We start from the raw sequence: 24,428 nt of genomic DNA, 5'->3' as shown, positions 1-24,428 counted from the left end.
CTCGCAGAGACCCCAGCGCGTCTGGCTCGCATGCAGGGCTCTGGTCACAGCTCATAGCTTTTGAAGGCACAATAAATAACAGTGCAAAGTCCACAGCTATGAGCTGGAAAGGATGCAAGTGCAATAAACTCTTTATCAGCTTATGCAACAGGAAGAGAGAAGTCGTGTGTGTTTTACGCACGTTCTTATATTCTTGACTGTCCGCTCCAAGCGCTTTCCAATTGTGCTGTCTCGGAAATCACTCTAATCATAAATATTCGTGAGATTGGGGACACCAGCTCACGGGGCCACGCCTGGCCCTGACAGCAGCGCGTTCATGTGATGGGAAGAGAAGGCTGAAATAGAAAGCAGTGAAATGAATTAAAGGCAGAGAGAAAAGCACACATCAAAGGAGATAAGTGTTGAATTCCTGGCTTGCTGGGAATCCATCAGCTACGAGGGACAATCGCTCTCTGTTGCACATCTAAAATTAGCTCTGCGCTCTTGACATTTCTGGGCAGGTACCCACGGGAGGCACGTAAGCCCGTATTCATTTCTGAGCACCATGCATTTCACTTTAGCTGCTACTCGTGCGCATCCAAAGCAATACAGAATAGACTCAGAGCTTCAAAGCTGAAGTCACATGAAGGTCAAACCACAAAGGTGTCATTTAGGAATATGCAATCAGCAAATATGGACTTCTTCACACCCTGGAAAGCAGCTCACGTGCCGAAGCAGAAAGGCAGAGAAAAGGTCTAGAGCCAGCCCTGGCTAGCGCTGCTCTTAAGCAAGGATACAGGGGCAGGGACACTCCTCTGGGTGGCTCTGACCCTCTCCAGGAGACACTTTTCTGACTGTACTTGTTTAAATATCATGGCTTTCAGTGAAAGGGGTTGGGGATGAGGTCTCACAGCACTCCGCAGTGTGGGCAGGCACCGCAGTCCGGAGCTGCTCCGAGGCACACGTAAAGCACAAACCTTGATGCTCTCAGAAAGCACCTCCCCAAGCTTCCCTAACTGACAACCTCACTTACAAAGGAAGCCAGAGCGCTCATCTTTCAAGGGTAAAGACTGCCAACTTTTATCTAGAAAATTGCCTCTTCTCCTGTATGTAAAAGCCAAGTCAAGCTTAATACTCCACCATCCACTCAAGTCACTGGATTTTTTGTTGTTGTTGTTATTGTTAAGAAAAGGGAAACTCCTTCATTTAAGAAGTTCAACCAGCCCAACTCTTCCCCCCCAACAGGTTCTGCAAAACCATTCAACCATGTCCCCCTTTCCCAGGAAGCTCCCACTTCCTGCTGTCTCCCAGGGCTCCTGCGGCCCAGGCGCAGCCCGGAAGAGAGGGAAGCGCGAGGCTTGGCCACGCGGCCCGGAAAACGCACACCCGCAGATAAGGGATTTAATTCCAGCCGCTCAAGGATAAGTGTGGTCATATATTACAGATAAGCAAACAGTGAGGAGCAATTACGAAGCTCAGCACTTGCACAGAGCGAACGCTGTTGCCAATCACTTAAAATACTATCACCAACTACTTAACCTCAAAGTTGCTTACAACAGAGACCCTTAAGCTGCATTTCTTTAAAGCAGGCCCGAAGAATTGCATTCTTGGCTATTTTGAAGCCCACAATAAAGTTGCAAAGAAAAAGCAACTCTCTGGTTTGAAGCTGGCACTGCTGTGCATTGAGAAGATGCATTAACATTTTTGACCCGTTGTCATGTCTTTCTAGGGTTCCTGCAGTGCCAAGCCCAGAAGAGGAATCCCAGTTGCTATTGCACATCTGAAAGACAAAAGCCAGCACAGACCCACCAGCTACCAGAGCGCATAGGCAAAGGCAGACGGAGCACCAGCAGGGCCACAGCTTCTGCTCACTGCTGCTGAACAGCATCGGAGGCTCACAGGTCCTCAAGCAGCACTGCTAGATTAATATATCAAATGCCCGAACTAGTGCTTAAATTCCTTTTCACCTTTAACAACTGAAACTTCTTCAAGGCCCTGCACTTCCAGTCCAAACAGGGGGGTTGGACTCGATGATCTCCAGAGGTCCCTTCCAACCTCAACTGTTCTGCGATTCTGTAAAGGAGACCAACCGCATTTCTTCTGCATCCATAAATGACATATTGCTACTTCTGGGATATCTGCAAAGGTGGAGAGGGCCCTTTTTTTCTGTCTTGAGGTCTCCAGTTACACATAGGTCATTGCAGCATGGCCATAAACCTTTAAAATGTGCAGAATGCCTATAGTGACACCAGTGTCCCCCTGCTTCTAAGATCTGCTTCCCCCGAATCCAGGAGCTAGAGACCTCCCCACAGGCATCTGGCATCCTGCCTGCCATGGGTAGTGCAAACACTGTTTAATCTATTTGGGCCACACAAACAACACTAACCACGGCTTAGCAGGAGACAGAAACACCAGTCTCGGCCATGAGAAGCCCTGTCCCTCTTAGTGGGACTCGTTCCTCCTGGGTCCATGTGGAGCCAGATGACCGCTCTGTGTTGGCCCATCTTGCACAATCGAGATTGGAGTTGGCTTCTGTAACCACAATTTAAAGGGCACATTTAACTCAAGCAGAGGACAAAGCAGTTTGCATCCACCGCCGACTGAACTAGCCTGTTTACATCTCCCATTGACCGGCTCTCACGCAAGTTTATTCCTTGTACCTCCGCTATTCAGCAGATCTGCTCCTGCCAAGCTTTAGAAGGGAAAATGCAACCCAAAGAGGAGGCTGAGAAGGTGGGAGAGGAGAAACCCAGGGAACAGGGACCACTGCAGGCTGCAAGGCTCCGCCGGAGCCCAGCTCCAACGTGTCCCTACCGCGTTCATCCCATGCCATGGCAGGACCAGCATCCCCAGGCTGCACAGGCTCCGCTGTGGATACAGCAGTAAGGTTAGGACATTCCCCTCATCTTCTTGAAGACCTTTGCTTCAGAACCGCCTCCACGGAGATGCTTGTTTTTCCCTGCCTGATTTCCATCCATAACATTTCACAGCCCGACTCCTTCGCTTTGGACGCAGGCAAATCAAAAACACGGCCCAAGACATGGTTATTTTTACATTTTTCCCAGGAAACAGTATCTGCACTGGGCACAGCTGCCGTGTCCCATCGAATCCCCGTGCAGCTCTAGCTCTGACTCATGACAGCAGGACGGAGCCCGGGAGAGATGCGCGAAGGCTACGCACAGGCCATGGCTGGCTAGGAGGATTTTCCTGTCTCACCAGCATTAAGTTATTTAGCTTTCCAGTCACAAACACTGCAAGAAAAGCAAAGCAGTAATCGAGCCAAAGGCAGTACAGTGCAGCCCCATCATCTCCATAACCAAAGCATCCCCCGCCAAAGCACGAAAACCACCTTAGTTCTAGCGACAGCTTTAATTTTTCAAGAACGGCGCGTTCGCTATTGCATCCAGCGAGACATTTACAGCTCTGAGTTGCAGCTTGGATCTAGGTCTGTCGGACTTCGGCGCTGACCTAAATTTTCCCCGCCGGGGAGCGACTCAATTTGGTTGCCCAGACGGAGCCCTGGGGTCAGTGGGACACTGGCATTCTCCAAAGCGGCGGGCGGCCCGGCTGGGGGGTCCTTAAAGCCTTATCTGCAGGGCTCTTATCTGGCACTTCTATACCCACAGGAAAATCCCCCAGCACTTCCACAAGTCACTGAAGAGCTCTCGGATTTTAAAGAAGGGAGTGATGGAGAGTGAAGCGTGGGGAACACATGGTAGACTGGTTTGCGGGTCTAGGAGAGAGGATTTGAGCAAAGCACAAGCAAGGTTTCCTCCATGGTGCTAGGGAAGTGCCTGCAGCAAATGTGCCGTCGTCACGTCCCCTTAATGAGATGCCACCATCTCACCAGCAACCCACTGCCCAGTGGAGCAATCAGCCCCTTGGTGTGATGCGGGTGATGCAGCTGCACTGGGGAAAACCGAGCCCTTTTAAACAAAAGAGCACATTTTGCCTTAGGTTTCCTTCCTCTCCTTCCTTTTCCATCATTCTCCCTGGCACTTGGGTATGCAAGAGGCACTGGGCATGCACAAAAGACAACATTAGGTTCTGTTTCCCCACAAAGGAAGGTGAATATAACAAAATCCTTAGAAATCCAGAAGCCTTTCCCTACCTCCCTTTTTCAAAACGGTGAGAGCACAAATCCAACTGCTCTGCAATCTTATCCTGATGCAGAAGCATTCTAGGATGAGGTACACAGGCTCCCTGAAGGCACAGTTTATTAAACGCATTTTTATCAGGTGGGTTTTCTTCAAAAATATCATCCTACAGCACAATTCCTGGACTGGTTTTCACTGGAGCATCAGAGCAACCCTTAGCAAACACTGTTTTGGTACCAGCACAGGTGGGACAGGACATATTTGGTGTCATGGGCACCCAAGGACACCCCAGAGCAGAGAGCCTGGGGAGCTGCAGGGACTTCCCAGGCTGAAAAGCAGACAGGGAATCAGGGGAATATCCACATTCAGTTTGAGACACCTTCAGGGAGTCAAGGCCAGCCATCAACCCCAGTTAGCCACCTCATGCTCCCAGTTCAAAGCCACCAGGAGCTCCTCAGGTCACCTTGCCACTGCGGGATTACATTTCAAGGGGCTGGGGACCAGCACGCTAATGAAGCCCCCTGCAAGATTCCCGTTTATTCAGCAAGCTTTTGCATCGAACTTTAAGCTGTTTGCACCGTCCTTAGGGCTTGCACATTAGCAACCAACATACTTAATCCCAGGTTTCAAGGAAAGGAGCTACAAAGCAACTGCACAAAGAGGCAGCAGGTTAGACACATCTTCAGAGAGGGAACCTCCCTGCAACCACCACTTCTGTGTTTACCCAGCACACCATCTTCACACATTCAGCTCTTCTAATCCCACTCGCTGTCAATGGGCGCAAAAGGCAGTTGGGTAAGACATGCAACAAAAATCTCATTTAGAGATCAAGACAAGCTTAATTGGTTTCCAGCCAGACCTGCACAAAGATGGGTTATTCCACAAATACAGTTGCTAATCTGCCCATTATACTCTGTAAGCTCCTGCTGACAAAGGAGGGGGGGAAATAAAAGATGCATGGAGGAATGCAGTATTTTGGGAGCGTGACTTGTAACGAGCAACAAATTAATCGCTAGGAATTCTGCAAGGACAAGGAGTGTGATTTGCTTTGATGAAAAAGATGAATCAAGTAGTGAGCAGAACAAAAAAAAAAGGCCTAACATATATCAAATCAACATTTTTCTTCTTGCTCTGCAGAAAATCGCCATCCATTTTGGTTTCCTGAAGAGCATTTCCAGCAGTTACTGTTTCTGTGAGTCAGGAGTAGCAGGGGAAAAGCTTATCTGGACAAGGAAACATCGTTTCACAAGTGACATTGTGGAAAGGATGGAGACCTTTGTGATTAAAAGGCATAGACCTGAAACCCCGGAGATCTCAATCCACTTCCTAACTTGACTGAAAAAAAGAAAAAACAAAAACAGAGGGAGAAAAAAGCAAGTTTCCTGTGTGATCACATCCTACATGATTTATTCCGAAATCTGGTGCTGAAAACCGAGGGGAGGGAGGAAGCAGAAGGAGGAAGGGGAAGACGCAATCCTGTGGGCTTTTAATAGGCTTTGGGTTAGATCATCCGAGTTTGGCACCACGGCGCGATCCGGAGCCTGCTCCCGAGGAGCCGACGGCATCTCCGGAGCTCAGCACCGCAGGGGAAGAGCTGGCACGGCGGGAAGCAGCCGTGCCGTAGCTTTCCCGTGCCCGGGTGGGCAGCAAGGGATGCTGCTCCCGTGGATGAACGGCTTCGGACACCTAACGTCCCAGCAGCACCTTTATGCAAGGCTAAATAATGCAGAACTCCACGTAAGAAAATAAAGCAATGATTAAAAAGGAAAGAGTGGGGATAATTTCCTTCCAAGCATTATGCAAGAACTGGAAAACAAGAAAATGCAGCTGTCCTCCAAACACAGCTCGTTATGAGCTACATGGCAGGCTAATGACAGTGCTGCAGAGCCAGCCGCAGCAGTGGTGAGAGGAGCGATGAAAGAGCCACTGGGCTGCAACCCTCTGCCCTTGTGAAAGAGCCCGACTCCTGCTCTGGGGTAGGCACTGCTGGAGGCCTCTTTCCTTTACCCAAATCCAGGGCAATTTCCCTCAAACAGAACAGCTGCACCCCAAGGAGCGCAGGGGTTCAAATGCTGCAGCGGGCTTGGGTCAAACGCAACGTAAGTGCTGGAGAGGAAGGTGGTCTAGGGCTTTATGGGCAAGGGCTGCCACAAAGGACACAGTGGTGCCACCCTGGAGAGCCCTTGGGGAAGGGCCAGCCCCATGGCGGAGGCAGTCGCGGGAGCGTCGGCACAAACAAATTCCAACTTTCACTTCCAGAAGACTCGTAATTACCAGCACTAAGTACAGCCCAGAGCCTGGACAGCAGCGTCCTCCCGAAATTAGGACGTGCCATGAAGACTGCCAAACGCGTTTCGTTTCGGGTTTTCTCTTCCTGGAAAAACGAGCACCTACTTTTCATGGATTCTTCTCCTTACTGCCCACATAGGCAAGTTTCCAGAACAAGAACATTGTGGGATGCACCATGGCAGCCCATTGCAGGAGCCCAACCTTGGATACTTGGGCACCTCTGGCACGAAAGGTGCAGCCCAAAACAGAAGTGTGAGGAGAAGAGAAGAAAAAAAGGAGGGTGAAGCCGCCAATGAGACACAGCAGGACAAAGCAGCGCCACTTCTCCTTCAAACTGCCTTGGTTCTAGGTCAAAATATTTTGGGGTTTTCACTGAAGAGTCAAATGTGTGTGTGCATGTGTGTATAATTTTCCAACCAGCAGTGTGGTGAACACATACCACCCTTGGCACATCGCTTTGCTGGGGAAATACATGGGCTCCCTGTTGCTACAGCTTGATAATACACCATTCCTTCACGCGTCTATAACTTCCTCCAGGCTCACGCCAAATGCAAAAGCCAGAGTTTCACATGATGCAATTACTAGGGAGTCTTTGCAAATCAGCCCAGTGAGTACCTTGAGCCTAAGTCCCTTTTTACCCTCCTTTTCTCATGCAGAATATTGAAACCTGTTGAGCTGCAGGACAGTTTGACAAACTAGAGATGCTTGTGCTCTACGGACCCTTGTTAGAAAGTCCTGGCAGGCAGACTGACAAAATGACACAATTTTATGACAATATACTCTAAATAACATTACAGTTTAAAAGCAGCTCTGAGCTCCACTGAACCTCTTGAGATTAGGGAATGGCAAATGTCTTGAAATATTGGTAGATGGAAGAGCAGCTTTTAATACAAATGTAAATTTAAGAAAACTATGAACATTAAAAGGCTCATTCCCAACTGCAAGTCCAAAAGGTGACTGTAGGGATTACAATATTTAGCATGCTCTGAAAGCTCTTCTTGCCATCCCTTTGCTCTGTGTAATCACTAGTTCTCTGGTGGCTCCAGAGCCAGCAGGTTTTTCATATGCAACCAGCCAGACAACAGTTTCCACAGAAAATAAAAGTAGATGAAGCTTAAAAAATGGAAGCAAATTGTCTCCAAGAGAGTTCAATCTCTTTGCCAAATGCCTCCTTAATGTCAGGATGAGGAAGAGGCATCTGGACTGAGGGGTAGGTTAAAAAGAAGAGTGCTGGGTCAGGCCTTAAAATCAAACTCTTGCAACCAGCAAGTTTCAGTAAGCAAATGACTTACGCAAAATATGTGACAGGATCTACACGTTTGAAATACCGCCTCTTGTAAACAAGGCTGTTCTGGAGGCACAAGGGATTAGAGCAGTTCAAACAGTTCTTAGCATGATCTGCCAGAGAGCCCAGGAAGGATTTGCAAGATCAGCTTTTCTGATGCCGAACTCTCACTTGGCACCTCCAAGCACAGCCTGGGATCCCCAGAGCTTTAACCCTACCCATTCCCAAGGCAGGCTAAGTAGGCTAAGTCTCATGACTGCTGACACGAGCGTAATTCCATGAGAAAAGCTGACCAGGCATCTCAGGGAGGTTGCTCTTGTCCCTTCCAAGTCTAAGGGGTCGAATGCCAGGGTGTCTGGTGCTGCCAAGTATCATGCATGCAATACGCAGCTGAGAATCATGCATGCAATACACGCTGGGAACACAACACCTAGCAAAACAAAGCTCCTGAAATCACCGTGTGCCCAAGAGGCTTGATGTGATATGAAAGACGAGAGCATCCTGCTCTGGCCTCTCCATTGCCAACGACTGCATCACGACACTCCCAGTGCAGAGGGAGAACCCTCAGCAAACCGGGTGTCCTACGAAACGCTGCGTTTGCATCAGATCCGTGCAGAAGGCAGGCGGAGCAAGAGCACCCAACCTCCCACACATCTCCTCTTCCACAGCGCTCAGCCTGGCTCAGACGAGAAGGTGCTGCCGATTCCAGGAGCTGCAACGTGAAGGAATGGGAGCCCAAAGGTCCGTGGCCGTCACGGGCGGGAAAGCTTTAAACAAACAGATTTACAGGCACTTACATCCACGTAAGCATCCTTAAAGGAGATGGCTGCACCGGAGCACAGCCTGAGCAGAGACTCTCCAGGATGGCACGCAAGGGTTCAGAGCTCCTCCAAGAACCGCTCAGTCAGTAAAGGACGCTGAGGTCAAGGCAGGAACATGCAGCTACAAAAATCTCCTGATTAGGTGAATGTCGGGTGGACACGCAACTCCAGGGAGCTCCTGCCCACCTTCTTGAGAAGCTCTGCAGGAAGGGAACGGTGAAGAGCAGTAGCAGGGCAGAATTTAGTCTGAACTAAATGTCATGCAACACTGCTGAGCCAGAAAACTGCCCCGCAGTTTGTGATCTCTCCATGTTTGCAGTGGAGCTCCTGATTTGGAGCTCCTGATCCGAAGGGGTGCGTGCACTTTCCTTCCTGCTTGCTGACATCTCTACGCTCAAAGGTTCGACCCCAAAGCTGCTGAGGATGCCCCACGTGCCAACCACACCTCCCCTGGAAAGGCCAGCAGATACACGCTCCCTGCACGGGCTGAGGCAACCAGCACCCTGTATGAGTTCCTCAAGCGACCAAACTCTCTAACGAAGTTTTGCATATTGGTACAAAGCCCAGCTCTTGGTGCTTGATGCAAAACCTCCCAGAAATCAGCATTTGAAGGACACTCCTGCCATAGTGCCCCGAGGCATGACCTGCCAGCAGCCCAGCACACTGCTATGGAGATGAGTTCTTGGCCTAGGATGAGAGCTGGAGGTGAAGGACAGGCAGAAAGGAGCAACTGGAACCTGCAGATCCCAGTGCACCTTGAGCTTAGTTCTGCTCTTTGCAGGACAGGGACAGGTCAGGTGAATTCATGGAGTCTTCCCCCTCCCTGTATCTCGCCGCTGATCTGATGTCACTGGGTTACTTGGAGCTTTGCCACGACTGCTTTCCAGCGGGGGATCGCTCATGGAAGAAGGGATGAGGAGCCTTCATAACAAACCCAGCCCAAATCCAGACGATGGAAACTGGGCTGCTTGGTTCAGTTCACGAGCATCACTCCTTGGGGCAAGGTGGGGTATTGATAGGGACAACAGAGCATCATCCAGCCACAGTGTAAACGCCTTCCCAATCCCATAGAAAGCTTCCCATTTCCAGGATATGTTCCAAAGAGTCTCTTCCAACTTGTGGTCCCCCTCAGCAGCTCTCCCAACAACAGCCCACATGCAGACACACGGACATGGCCTTGCCAGACACACTGCGAGGGGCGCAGGTGCCCAAAGTGACAGGGTCTGCATCCCTCCATGTGCAATCCGTAAACATCTGGCTAATTATTGCAGTTGGATTGGAAGGCGAGACGTCAATGAGAGAGCCCAGAGGACCAGACGCCCCAGCAGACAGCACACAGCGAGGTGACAGCATTCCTTGGATACATATCCATCCCCTCCGTTCTCCATGCAAAACAGGGATGACCGAGGAACCGCTGCACCCAGAGCCAGACGCTTCAGCGACTCTTCCACCCCGCCCTTTGCGCATTTATTTCACCTTCCTTCCTCTTGAAATACTTGAACTTTGACTGAGCAGCCCAAAGAGGGACAGCCCGGACTTGAAGGCAGTTGAGCTATGCACACATGGAGGACACGATCCAGGTAAGCAACACGTAGCTCAGAGCGCATAGCTAAGTAATGCTCATCCGGAGGAATGCAGAAGGCAAAACATGAAGCCACTTGTCTGGCACGGCGAATAACTCAAATAATCTGTAAGGCCCCGCGGTGGAGCCCGACGCTGTCGGAAGGAAGCTGCTCTGCTCAGGCCCTCCCTGCGCCAGGAAATAGCTCCCAGCTGGCCCAAGGAGGGATCACCCCATTCCCAAGGGGATGCTTTGGAGCAGGTTCAACAAGACAAGGATGCCTCCAAACAACACGGGATTTCCTCTTCCTAGGCGTTTCATAGCTTCACCCTTGTATTTGCTCAGTGCCAAGCAAAGCATCAACGCCACCAACTTGTCTTGCAGGACCATCTGGGGTGAGAAGAGGCAAATTCAGCACCTGAGCTCCCGTGGTTTAGGAAGTGACCAGAGGTTTGCGGCGCTGCAACTGCCGCCTTGGACGAGCCACCAAGGGAGCAAACACGTTAGTCCACTGCAACTGCCCTGCCAGTCATCTAAGGTGATAGTTTGTGTACAGAGTCTGCTAAGGCAACTCGTCAACAAGCAGCGATTTATTGTGTAACTTCTTGAGTCAAAATAACAGTGACTCAGGAACGACTGTCTAGTTCGGGCCCATCCAACCATTTGGAATAGGCCAGGAGTGGCTTTTTTTTTCTTTTCTTTCCTTTTTTCTTTTAGTCTAGATGTAGGAATACTCCAAACAGGAGGAAGCTCCCACATGTAGCAAATATGTAAAAAGAGCCAGAGGGCTGGAAAGCGGAATGAAGGATTAATAAAATATGATGATTGGTGATTTGCAGGGAGAGCAAGAGAGCTCCTGTGGCTCCATATCCCGGCGCAGGGTGGGATTTTTCCCCAACTATCCCACCTAATTTCACTAAAAAGAAACCGCAGCTTGATTTGCAGGCAATTTTGCCCATAATCTGGTTAGCTATAATTCGGATGCCTGGTGTTTGGGCCACACCAACCAACAAGCAAAACACTGCTGGACGAAATCACGAAGCCCTCCCACTAACCAGCCCCGTGTTCATGGTGTGCACAGCCCTTTCTCCCATCCCTGCCTTCCTCGTTTTCCTCTCGGTGGCCACAAAGATTAGGAAGTTTCATGGCTCATTGAGTAGGGATTTTCTCTGGTAAACCAGAGCTCCAGGACCTATTTCAAAATGTTACAGCACTGCAAAAGAGCAGGAAATACTGAGTGCAAAAGTCCTCCTGAGAGGGCAGGTGGGCACAAAGGGAGACGGCACTGGTACAACTTCCTTTGCTACCTGTCCGAGATGAAGGAAAACACAGACAGAAGAAATCAAAATCAAAGACGAGCAGCAAAATCACACCCCGTGTTTCCAAAGGTGATAAGGACCCTCTGTGCTTTTCATTAAATGGAGTATATGACACTTGCAGACACTAATGCAATATGCAGAAGAGGTAGCACTGGCATTCTTAACTCCCTTCTACACGTTTACCCGTTCTTTCTCACATACTGTAGTACAGTGAAGCAAATACTAAGCCATACATAGAAGAAATGAGGATCAGACTTCAACATTTAGCTATATCTTCCTTGACCTTCAACACTTTTGTTCAAATCACCTCTTTCTCCAACATACCACTGGCATTTTTCACAGTGCAGAAGCGGGAAGTACATATATGATCATTTTAAAAGAGAGAAAAAAAAAAAGAAGAATCAATACAGACAAGATTTGAATTCTAGAGCATCAGACTACCACAACTTGCAAATAAACAGCTGTCCAAGCAGGTCCATCCATGCAAGCTTTACAACACAGCAGTAAAATGCAATCTTTCCCTTTCCCTCTTGAAAGAGTTTTACCTAAATAAAGTGCGCTTTCTAAAATAATTGACGGCTTAAAGACTCTGGTTAAGTCACACTCAGTCACATCAGAATGAGCATGTTCTGCCTTCCGTGGCCTCAACCCACGGTGGCTTTTCGAAGACGAGTTGAAATATTTAATTGCCAGAGTTTCGAGGCTGAAACCCAAGAGCACGAGCAGCGTGAGAAGCCTGCAGAGATCTTGTCGAGCAGCTTGGGCAATCTCCAGAGATGACAGCTGGATGCCCTTGCTTATCTTACTGCCCGGAATGCTTGCAGTGCCTCGCGAGCCTCCCGGCCGGCCCCGCGGGCCTCCTCCAGAGCCTCGTATAAATAGGCAAGCTTCACTTATTCATATTTCAGAAATAAAAGCTCCCCTGTACTAAGGGCTCTGAGCATATCCAGGGAGTGGGAAGGCAGGCAGCAGACCACCACCGTTCCTCCACATTAAGCTATACATGCATTAGGCTGTACATTAAGGCTATACGTGCAGCAGATAGATACACGTGTTGCCTGGGCATGCACTGGGTTGTGCCCGCACATCAGCCAAGGGCCATTGGGTTGCTACAAACACAAACGGACAGACCACTGACTTCAACAGATTAATCAGCAGAACTTGCTATCCTAGCTTAAGCAGGATTCTTCAAAAACTGCCCTTCTAAACCTTAAATCCCACATACTGGGGTGGAATTTGGTGCCTGCCAGTTGCATTTGGTGAGCAAAGAGCCTTCTCACCCCTACAAAACCCAACACTGGCTCTGATGCTCCGTAGCTTTGCCCTGCACTGGTTTTCCAACGAGGAGCAAGCTGGGACTGCGGGACAGAGCGGGCAAAGCGTGAAGCGAGCGGGAGAACCGACCAGCACGTAAACAGCCCTTGTGAGGCGCTCAGCTCCGGGAAAGCTCTGCACCTCCCCTGCATTTTTCTGAAGGAGGAATTGCTGGGCTGCAAAGCAAGAGTAACAACGACGGCTCAGGAGGAGAGAAAACAAAGAACAGAAGCAAAAAAACGAGAGATAAACATGACCCAGTTAGCCCGGCCGTCCCCAACGCCTTCCCATTGGCGTGCGAGGGCCCGTGCGGGCCGGAGGAGCCGGCGGGCCGTGCAAGCCCTTTCCTGCTGCCTCCCGCGGAAAACAAAGACCCAGATAAGGATCTGGGTTGGGACCGGCGTGACTCCGCTTCGAGCCCAGGGGAGCGGATTCGGCACCAATTTTACACCTCGCCCATCCTGTTTGCCTGCCGGCGGCGGGGGGCCGGGATGCAGAGCGGCACGCACGCCTTGCTCGCCGGCAAATCCCGAAAAATAAAAACGGGTGGTACCGTCGTCAGAGCGCTGGGGACATCCCAGGCACTGGCCAAGGCCAGGAAGCATCCAGGCTTCCCGCTGTCACCACGCGACGCTTGGCAGAGAGCAGAGGTCCTGGACTTTGGCTCGTGCGCGCGCCGGCGGGCGGCTGCAGCAGGCGCTAGCGGCTGTTTGCGGCGCGGGGCCTCGTGCAGAACATGCGATTGGGGAGCCAGCTCGTCCTTGCGGGGCTGCACCCGCACCCGCCGCCGTGAGACCTACGGCTGAGGCCGCGCAGGGACGCGAGGCTTCTCCTCGAGCCTGCCCTAGCAGCGCGCCCAGCCCGGGAGAGCGGTATCGAAACAGCCTCTGGATAAAAAAAATACAATAAAATAAAGGCGATGGCTGCAGAGCCCTGAGCAATGCGGAGAAGCAGCACGGGGCACAGAGCTGGATGCCCCGATAACGCCCGAGCCCCCCGGCCCCGCTCGTGGCACAGGGTGGTCGGGATGCGGCCGCATCGCCCACCCAGCCCGCTCCGCTGCCGCCCCCCGTGTCCCGCCGTGTCCCCGGGCACCGGGGGGAGGTCTCGCGGCGTCGGCGCTGCGGACGGAACCGCCCCCACACCGTAAAAAAATATTTTTTTTTTAAATTAATGAATGAATTAGAATGAGGCTCGCTGAGGAGCGCGGCCACTCACCGTGCGGAGCCGCCGAACCTGCCGGCGCTGCCTGCGCTGCGCTGCGCGGCGCGGAGCCCGCCCGGCCCCTGCCCACAATGGGCCGCGGCCGCCGCGCTCCGCCCCGGCCCGGCCCGGCACGGCACGGCACGGCCCGGCCCGCGTGACATCATCCCCCGCCGCACTGATAGGGCGGGCGGCGGCGCGGCCCGGCCCGCCCCGCTGCTGCTGCTTCTGCTGGGACTTGTAGTGCGGGGCGGCCGGAGCGGAGCCCGGGCAGGGAGAGCGGAGCCCGGGCACGAGGAGCGGAGCCCCGGGCAGGGAGAGCGGAGTCCCGGGCACGAGGAGCGGAGCCCCGGGCACGAGGAGCGGAGCCCCGGGCAGGGAGAGCGGAGTCCCGGGCACGAGGAGCGGAGCCCCGGGCAGGGAGAGCGGAGCCCGGGCACGAGGAGCGGAGTCCCGGGCACGAGGAGCGGAGCCCGGGCAGGGAGAGCGGAGCCCGGGCAGGGAGAGCGGAGCCCGGGCACGAGGAGCGGAGCCCGGGCAGGGAGAGCGGAGCCCGGGCACGGGGAGCGGAGTCCCGGGCACGAGGAGCAGAGCCCGGGCAGGGAGAACGGAGCCCGGGCAGGGAGAGCGGAGCCCGGGCACGAGGAGCGGAGCCCCGGGCACGAATTGCGGAGCCCGGGCACGGGGAGCGGAGCCCGGGCAGGGAGAGCGGAGCCCGTGCGCGGGGAGCAGCTCTCCTGTGCGAGGAGGGCAATTCCTCAGCAGGAGCAGCGTCCATGCACCAGGAGCCCTGTGCCAGGGGAGCACAAGCACATGCAGCAGCAGCAATGCCCCGTGCACGGGTAGCAGAGCCCTGTGCAACGAGAGCAATTCCCTGGGCGTCACGAGCAGAGCCCAATCCCCAGGAAACACAGTCCCATGCAGGGGAGCATGGTGACATGTGTGCGGAGGGCACTGTCCCATGAAACTGCCACACAGCAGGAGCAGCGTCCCCAGCACAGGGAACAGAGCCCCATCTCGCAGCACCCACTGCCCTTCTAGGCCCCTGCAGCAATATTGCTGCCACAGACTGTCCTGAACCCCCGCGGTGGCTTTGGGGGCCTTGTCACAGAGCTTTGGTTGGTTGGTTTTTAATATGGGACGCCAGACAAGATGGGGGAAACCCGTAGCCATCTGGAAAAAAGTAACCAAAGAACCTGAGACTGATATTCCCTCCCAGTGGGCACCATGGGATGATCGATGAAGGTAAAGTTTCATCAGGTTGGTGACATGGGTGACCATGGATGAGCCAGATCAGTGTCCCAGCTGCTTTTAAAATGCCTGGCAAAGTCCTCCCAAGCTCCACCATTTTCTGCTTGTCATCCTTGGTTTAATAAATCACTTTTCCAGGGGTTCCCATTTCACGTAAATTAGCGTAGTGATCTGAACTGCTGATGTATGTCTGGAATTCCACATGCTCTGAAATAACCTCCCTGCATAAGATAAGGCATATACGGACTTTCACTCGGTTCATGCACAAGGACTAGTTATTCCTCTTGGTGCAAATCAAAACTCAAGATCAAATTAATAGCGTGTAACATTTGGGCCCAAGTAAACATTCTTTTCTGGATTAGAGGTCAAACTATTTATATCTCATATGGATTTTTTCTCAGCAGCAAAAGTATGGGAAGGTCTGCAAGGCAAGGGGGTTGCAGTGACTGTTTTAGGTAGGCACCCACCCCAAGTGGATACAGGGATGCAAGGAAGGGCCAGTGATGGAAAAGTAAATGAGGAACATCCTTAGGGGAGTTGGTACCAAAGTGTGAACCAAAACGTAATGTGAGAATGACTGTCTGAAACAGGTTATACACCTTCCATCTGGATTTGTGTGTGGCTTTCTTATGAGAGAGAGATACAAAATAAATCTATGTACAGAGTCCGTGCAAGTGCTACAACCACCTGTGTGGCCTGACGCGGGCTTTGTGTGCCCATCTAAATGGCATGATGGTGCCCCAGACTGCAGCTTCCAGGCAAGTGCTCTCTACCCTCCCTGGAAGGAAATTTAGGAGAGTCTCAGGAGCCACATGTCCACTAAGGAAATCCATTAGGATGTTGCCTGGGCTGTTTTATTTTGAAGCAATGCATTTCTCTCAAAAAATCCACACTTACATATATGCGTATTACTTCATTCTTCTCACCATGCCTACTCCTTCTACTTCTTCTGGTCTCTTGTAACCATGAGCTTCACAGGATAAGCGCGAACTGACAGTAAAAGAAAAAAAAGAGTTCAATTTTGTTGTTTCTAAATTCCAAATCAAGCCCATTCCCCATCACTGTTACTAGGTTTGCTTCCCCTCTTTAAAATTACCCTTCACAGCCAAGCCTTCAGCAAACAAGGACCAACAATGATGAATCTTGGAGCAGGGAATCCATCCAGCACCTTTCTGGAAACTGTCTTAGTGGAATCCATAACCTGAAAAAAATCCTCCCAAAACCATCAACAGCCTTTCTATAATTATTCCTATCTTCCCAAAGATTCATCATTTGCCAGAAGATGTGAATACGCAAACTTGAGGCACTCTGGAACCCGCCTCCGTGTCTTCTCAGGCCACAGCAAAGGCATCTCACACATTAGTTGTCCCATACGGATCATGATGGAGCTTGAGATGTTTCCAACGCTGGAAGTCTTATTTGCAGAGGGAGATGTCAACGGATACATCTCAGGCTGAAGCATCTGAAGCAGCAGAAGGGCTCCCAGATCGTACTGACAAAAGAAATGCTAACAAGTTGCCACAACCATCTGGAGCTGGGACGGGAGGACTTCAGGAACCTAAGGTGCAAACAACGACGTACTCTTTGTATCTTGCTCTTGGAGCAATGGGAAGTGGCAATTCTGGAGACCTTTTTTAAGAAAGATCTCAAGGGCAGGTAACTGGGACTGCAGATCGGTAAGCCTGATGCTGTACTATGAAAATAGGTGGGATGTATAGATAGGAGTATCTCCAAACGCTTGGGGAAGAGCCAGCACAGCTTTTACACAGAAAAGTAATGACTCACAAAATCTATTACAGTCCTTCGAAGGAGCCAACAAGCTGGTAGATGATGGAGATCTAATGGATATAATATGTACGGCTTTCTGAAAGAGTCTGACAAAATCCTTCACTAAGCACTGTTGAGAAGAGCAAAGAGCCATGAGAGAAAACATAGTGGTTTAAACTCAGAAAATACAGTGGACAGATACTGATGCTCAGTCTCTGCATCAGAGAGAGGTGGAGATCTGTGGAGAGGTTGGTGCTGTTGTGCTGCATCCTGATGATGATCTGGACATGGGGAAGGATAGTGAGATGGTTGTATTTGCTAGCAACACCGGCTACTCAGAGGAGGAGAAAGGCCAAGAGCGGCTAATCGCAGCAGGACATCAGAAAGCCCAGGGAGAAAAAGTCACGGGAAGTGCTCTAGAGAGAAATCTAAGTGATGAGCATCAGAGGAAACGATGTTAACTTCATGCACACAGTGATGGGCTCTGCTGATGCACTGCTCAGGAGTAAGATCTTAGGGTTACAACAGGAAGTCTGATCAAAGCATTTACTCTTTGCTCAGCAGCAGTCAGGAAAGCAAGCAGATGGGTAGGAGATAATGAGAAAACACCACTCTAGAAACCCCTGCTTTGCTCACATTTTGAAGACCACGAGCAATTCTGGTCCCTGTTTCCACAAAAAGATCCGATGTTCAAAGCTGTGGAGCAGTTTTCACCTTGGTAGCAACTGGCTAGGCTGGTGAAAAAGGTGCAAAAGGGATGGGTGAGGAGAGGTACCCTCAGCTTGATGAACAAGGACCACCCTGGAGGAGGCGGGCAGGGAAGGACTGTTTGTGGTTCCCATCTTGCAGCTGGATGGCATGAAGTTATCAGCTTTAAAACTAGTTCTTTGCACGTCTGAAAGCTGTGAGATTCACTGCGGCAGGATGGGTGCCAGACATGTCTGTGGGTTCCAAAAGCAGCAGGATGCATTCAGAGAAGAAAGGTCTATTGAGAACTAAGAAATCCAGGGACATCATGTCTGGCTCAGGAAGCCCTGGAGCCACAGATGGCTGCGGGCTTGGGAAGTTTTCTGGAAAATATCTCTGTGTGCTTCAGAGATCTTTCACCAGTCACCCACACTTGCTGCCACGACAGGGAGGACGCTGGGCTGGATGGTCCCCAGGTTGCACCGGGTCCTTGCCTTGTCTTGCATCCTTGCATTTGCCTCTTTTCCTCCTCCAAGTATCCTTGCAAAACTCCCCCTCTCCTCTCCTCCTTGGAAGCCACAGTGCAGCAGGGTGACCCGAGGGCTCCCAGCCTCCGGAAAGCAGCTGCATCACTTGGGTTGCCACCTGGAAGCGGCGTCTTCCTCATGGAAACAGCTTAGCCATTTTCTCGTAATTGCTCCTAGGAGCTTGTTTGGAGGCTGCTTATCAAGTCCCATTGTGTCGCTTTCCTGCTTGTTTTTCCAACAGCCGCCTATTAAATTAAGCTCATTCACGCAGGAAAACCCAATAACCAGCTACCCAGAGACTCTCTGACTAAGTAGGGCACATGCAATAGTCGCCACGCTAAGGCGGATGGGTGCCCAGGGTCATGAGAAGAGAATAGTCCCAGGTGTTTGCAACAGGAGATATTCGATCGGGTTTTTATTGATCGGATGCAGAACTAAGTCAGGGCTTTCTCGGAGCTGCGGGAAAGAAAACGAGTCTCCAGTTCTAAATCTGCAAGAAGGTATTTGGCATTGTGCAGAGCTAGCTGCTCGCTCGACCCTAAAAATGTTCCCTGAGCTCCATCCCTGCAGGATCAATACTGTATTATCCCTGGGGGATAATTTTTATGTGTTTGCTCTGGTGAAATTTTAAAGGATACTCTTGATACAGTGGAGGGGACCTAAATATAGAAACCAGCCCATTATCAAAAATAATAAAGCAAATTTTAGATGGGGAAAAAAAAAAAAACTCTCTTCTTCAGGTTATAGATCTTCAGGTTGGCCTGATGATTTGCTCAGCAGGCACAAAACAGGCTGCAGCTTTTATTTAATTGTTGTTTTGGTCTAAGTGGAGGATTTGTGCCGAGCCAACAAAACCGCCCTGCGTGCAGCTACCATCATCCTGCTCCTGCTCCAAGAGATTTCCATCCACTGCAGTCAGGGCTGGGTTTTGCTCCAAGGTAGGAGACGGCATTATGCTTTCGCTCCCTCTTTGACAGGAGGCTTTTTTGGAGCATTTAGAGCCCCTTTCGCGGCTCAGGTGGTGAGCAGGGAGGTTCTCCCCCGGAGCAAACCGCACCCTGCGCCAGCCTTATCTCCAGCAGGGATGAGCCCAGCCTAGCCCCAGGATTCACACCAGCTCCCAGAGCTGCAAGGGGCAGCTTGGAGGAAAGCAGACGGTTCGCAGCCTCCAAGGGAAACCAAGAGCCTTCCCAAGGCGGGACTAAGCCATGGCCCTGTGGAACGGGAGCCTTGGCAGAGCCTCGGCAGATGCTGATTCTGCAAAGTCCTGAAGCATGTGCTTAACTCCGCGTGCAAGTTCCCATTCTCTTCATTTAACCGCAGGTGTGAAGATGAGCACGTGAATGCTTTATGGCATGCAAGAGGGGCATTCCTCAGTGGAGGGGGGGATATGTAGCACAAACAAGAGACTTTTCATGCAGCTTCTCTTCAGAAACGGGTCAGATACTAGAAACAGCTAGAGAGCAGATTGCAAATCTTGCAAACAAGCTACAGCCTCTAATTAAGGCCTTCCAGCAGACCTGTCCCGTCCCAGCTGACACCAACATGGGAACATGTTGGGAGATGCTGAGGGAGCCCCAGCCAGGCCAGAACCCCCTTGCACAAACTTGTGCTTCCTCTGCACAAACAGCCTTGCCCTGTGGGGCCAGATGACTCAGGCAAGTGTCAGTGAGATATAAAGCACTCGCAGGCGCGTTGGGCTGTAGGAAACCATCAATAATCCCTGTGCTTCGGCCTGGGTCTTTCACCCCAAGCCTCTTTGTGGCTCTTGCGGTCGTCTTCTTCCACTCCCATCCGCTTTCTGCAGCCGTCAGAGCCGCCTCGTGCTTTCTTCTCCATCCATCCTGCTGGATACAGCTTTGAGGAGAGGCCAGTGGGAAAACCGTGGACTCCTTAACTCCTGCTAGAAAATCAGCCATTGCTGATTAGCAACTTTCCCCATGTCTTCATCTCCCCCTGTTTCTGGAAGTTACATTTTTTTTTTTGTGCTGGATTACTATCAGATAAGAAAAAAAAAAACCCTCTGTTTCAAGGTACATAGGGCAAATTCTCACCCCATGCAAGTGCAGTGCTGCACCATCCTCCTCATATCCAGGGACATTTGCCTTCTGAAAAGAGGAGAAATATGATGAAGAAGGGTGAATGGTGACAACCAAGGAAGAGGTGAAGCAGCCTGGAGGAAGAGGAAAAGAAGGGGTGCGAGAGGGTGGAAATCCGTGCCTATCCCTTGAGCCCGGAGACTGCTGCAGATTTACATCAGCTGTGGCTCTGGCTGTCAGAGGAGAATGGGGTTAGCAGGGATGAGCACACGTGCAGCCTACAGGAAAGCTGCTTTTATTTGCTCATATCTAGCAGGGGTTGAATTTATTGCCTTTACAGAGGGGCCAGCAAAAATCTAGGGCGTCACTTAAATCCCATTTAAAACCTCAGATTAGGGCTTTAAAAGAAGTGGAAATGTTGAGGTGGAAGTGGCCCGGCCAGATGCTGGCTGTGTTGCTTGGGGAGTGGGTTAGAAACCCATCTCGTGGTGATCATAGGGAGTTAATCTGATGCCATTGCCAGTGTCCTGTGCTCCAGAGCTGTAGCAGGGACAGAGTAAGGAAGTGTCAAGTTGCTCTAGGCTCATGCGGGCTCTCCATCCTCTTAATGGAGCATAAAACAGCCAGCCCTCAGGTCACCAGCAGATCCTAGCCCAACTCATCATCCCATTAGGAAGAGGAGCTTATCCTGAGGGAACTAGGAGCCCTCATCAGAGACCTACCTCTATGTAAAACGTCTTAGTCTTCCCCAAAAATCTGGCCCAAAACCTTCTAATTATTGATCTGACTCAGTTTTTAAGTACCTATGTTACTTTTGCAAAATTAGGACTCGATGCCTAACCCAGTTCTTGGAAATGTTTGTCCTTAGTGACTCACCCAAGGTCACACATGGAGCCTGTGGTAGACCTGGGAACTGCTCCCAAATACCCCCAGTCCTGGCTGAGTGCATTAAATCACAAGACCGTCTCTGTCTTGCTCTCTATTTTGGTCACAGTGATTTCTCCTGCATCATTAAATTTTTACAGTGCCTGACTCCAGACCATTTCCAGTTTGTACCTCCTGTCTCCACTAAATGCAGAGCTAAGACGTTTTGCTCCTCTGAGCACAAGGGCTGGAATTTGAGGACTCAGTGACCAGCAGCCGGGGAAATTTCTCTTGCTGGTGATGTCTGTGTAACAGGAGGTGCATGTTCCCAGCATCCCTCAAAGCATCAGCTTGGTGAGTCCTGCCCATGGATTTCTTTCTCACAAACAGGAGTTGGGATGGATCTGACACAAAGCTTGATGGCACTATTCAGAGCTGCGCAAACTTGGCAGTGACCTGGATAATTGGGGAGGTGGCAAAAACTTTCCCTGTCAAGAGATCCCAGGGCAGGTGATTTGCTTGGGACAGAGAGAGAGCAGGAGGCTCCAACCTCCTCCTTCCAGGCTCTCAGGGACAACACCGGAGCCCTGGGATCGTCTCTCTTGGCTGAGCACGCTTTACTCAAGAGCTTTCCCTGGAGGATTTCTGCTGGATCTCCGGCTGCAGTTTCTCTGTTGCAAGGATTCTCCCAGATTCAGATGCTCTGCCTTAGTGTTTGGTCCCAGATGCTGCTCCACTCAGGAGCTCTGCCCTACCTTGGCTTAATCAACTCCAGTGCCGTTTGTGATGGGAAAGAAGAGCATCTTACCCAGGCCAGCTGGACAAGGAACCTGAGCCAGGACCTACGTGTGCTCATTGCCCCTCCAGAGGTGACCAGTCCCAAATTACAGTGGGACAGTGACACAAATCACCGTCACACCAAGGCAATCGCGTACCTTCCTGGTTGCAACCTCTTTAGTCATGGCTGGATTACTAACCCTATTCTTTTATTTTCCATGGAGGTGGCATGACTAAGAGCTGACTCCTAGGGCTGGTTGTTGTCTCTAGAAACTCCTAGGGAAAGGAATGCTGACAGGGCTATTCAGCTACCCAAGTTGTGGGCCAAAACGGGGGAGCCATGTGGTTGCACTAGGAATGAGACGGGGCCACTGATTCCGGCACAGGGCAGAGCCATCCCAGAGTGAAGGATGCAGGAAAACCCAAGAGCTGCAGCTGGGCGCAGGGATGGAGCTGCTGCCCGGGGGACTACAGTATCCACTGGGACAGGGTCAATAGGAGGAGGTTGGGAACATGTAGTCTGGCTTCTTCCACCTGCTCTGATCCAGCTTGGTCCCTCTAGGAAAGTATTTGGGGCATCAGTTGGTCTCAGGGATCCCAGCTCTTGTCTGGTCTGTCTCACATCTTGGCACCTGCAGAGTTGAGGATGGGACCAGATTCAGAGGTCAGAAGCATTGCACTGCCCTCAGAGCTGCCGCTTGGACCCTCAATATTGGGGGAGGCACCTGCCCAGACCTGGCCACCAGCTCCACTGGGCCCTCGTCTCCTGCCTTGGGATGGCCATGAGACACCTCGAGGGCCACAGCAAAAAATGCCACCCAGGATGGACCCGCTGCTCTCTCTGGGGCTGTGATCAGCATTGGCCCCTGGACCCACTCTTGGCAAAAGCCACTGCAATCTCCACCCTGTGCAAACCTGGGAAGCGGAAGCAGGAGGAGGAAGAACTTCCCCACTTGGGCTGAAATGATGGGAACAAATCCGCGCTACCCCAGCCCAGGCGGTGGGAATGTGAGCTCAGCCCAGGGGCGAGTTAATGGGCTTTTTTTTAAAACAAAAACAAAAACAAAAAACCCAACTTTATATCGGATCCATTATTCTTCCCAAAGCTCCCTGGCACTGCTCCAGGTGGAAACCTTTGATTCTGTAAATACACCACAATTATCATCCAGAGGAGCCTCCGCTGTGGCGCTCCCCGAAAGATCGGCAGGGTGCCGGAGAGGTGCTTAAATCATTTGATGGCAAGAAAGCCTTGGGCTGTAACAGCTTCCCCGCTGCTCAGAGACAGCCACCCCTCTCCCAGGCAGCTCGGCTCCGCTTTTCTTCCCATTATTCAGTCACCGATGGAGTCTGGGCAGCAGGCGCTGCGGAAACCAGGATCCTGACGTTCCCAGTGATTGCACCAGCCCCGCGAGCGGAGCACGCTGTGATTTACGAGCCTGCAGGAGTTTCACCATGGAGTTATCTCCCCCTCCCTGCCCTTTATCGCAGGACGGATCTAGATGCAGAGATAGAGCTCCTGTGGGGACGGTCACGAGCTCGGGGTGACGGTGAGAGATGTATTTCCCCAGCGCTGCACAGGTCCGTGGGAGCGCGGCCGGGTCCAGCGCGGCCCGGGCATCTCCGTGCACAAACGCCTGCCAGACCCAGCACCCGCTCCCTGCCTTCCCTCCCTCACTCGCAAGCCCCCTAGCTCTCCCTGTCTCCTCAAGGTAGCCTTTTATTACTTTTAAACTGTTGGCGATTTCTTTTTTTCAGAGGTATTTTTACTTTCCATGGATTATATAAGTTCAGCCCTTCTGCAGGGCTCTCTCCAGGCCAAGGCTGGGATTTTCCAGGGAGGTTTAGGGGAGTTAGGTGTTCAACTTCCAGTAGAAGCCGAGTGCTTCTCTCCTTTTAGCAATCCCACTTTAAAGCAGGCCGGCAGTGTTTTTCTGCAGCTGTTTTTTTAGCAGGCTAAATAAAGCTTTCAAGTCGCAGTTCATTGATGTGGGGCCAGATTCAGAGACTATCAGTTTCTTTGTGTATCCTCCACTTGTCCCGGGGTGTTTGGCTTTACTTTGGGATCGGTGGTTGTTTCTGGGGGTTGTTGCAAATCCGTGTGTTTGGCAACCCCCTCCTGGCAAGTTCCCGACCGGTGCAGGTATCGCATGGGCTCACAGCGCTGCTGAGCCCGGCCCTGCGCTCGCTTCTCTGCCCAGTGGCAATGAATTATTTATGTGGCCGACAGGGACGACTGATCCCCTCTGGTGACGCAGGTGACACATCGCTGCTGTCACTTACCAGCGGGCCTGGCAGAGGCTGAAAAGGGTTTTGAAATGATGGAGTGTCCCCTTTTCCTCCCCAACGGTTGCACTTCTTACTGGAGCGCCGTATGGGAAGGCTGCTCTTTCGACAAACACTTGCTGTTGCTGCAAGTCCCCCAGCTCCATGGCATTGCTTTTCCAAGCCCATTTGGGCCTTTTTCCAGCCCCTATGGAGCTTAGCTATGGTTCTGAGACCAGCACGTCACCTCAGAAATCCATAAAGCAGTAGCAGGTTGAGACCAAAGAGTCATTCCTATCCTTTATCAAAACCACCACCGCTTACTTAGGATGCTCCAGGCGTGATTCAACGCTCATTATCTGCATTGCGCTTGAGATTAGGCTGCA

At 51.5% G+C, this 24,428-nt stretch overlaps 1 protein-coding gene across 1 annotated transcript in view; it reads right to left on the bottom strand.

Moving 5' to 3' along the window:
* DAAM1 (dishevelled associated activator of morphogenesis 1) overlaps window positions 1-13,972 on the bottom strand; it is an 86,642-nt gene extending 72,670 nt beyond the window's left edge. Inside the window, exon 1 of the mRNA XM_088539328.1 lies at window positions 13,884-13,972. The gene's annotated coding sequence lies outside the window, so the exon portion shown is untranslated. The remainder of the gene's footprint in view (window positions 1-13,883) is intronic.
* Between the last annotated feature and the right edge of the window lie 10,456 nt (window positions 13,973-24,428).

Source organism: Tinamus guttatus, unplaced genomic scaffold, assembly GCF_059628265.1.
Source record: "Tinamus guttatus ecotype Peru unplaced genomic scaffold, ASM5962826v1 Tinamus_guttatus_pri_ptg000048l, whole genome shotgun sequence".
Lineage (NCBI taxonomy): Eukaryota > Metazoa > Chordata > Aves > Tinamiformes > Tinamidae > Tinamus > Tinamus guttatus.
The sequence above is the reverse complement of the archived record's forward strand: the minus strand, read 5'-3'. Positions and strand labels throughout refer to the sequence as shown.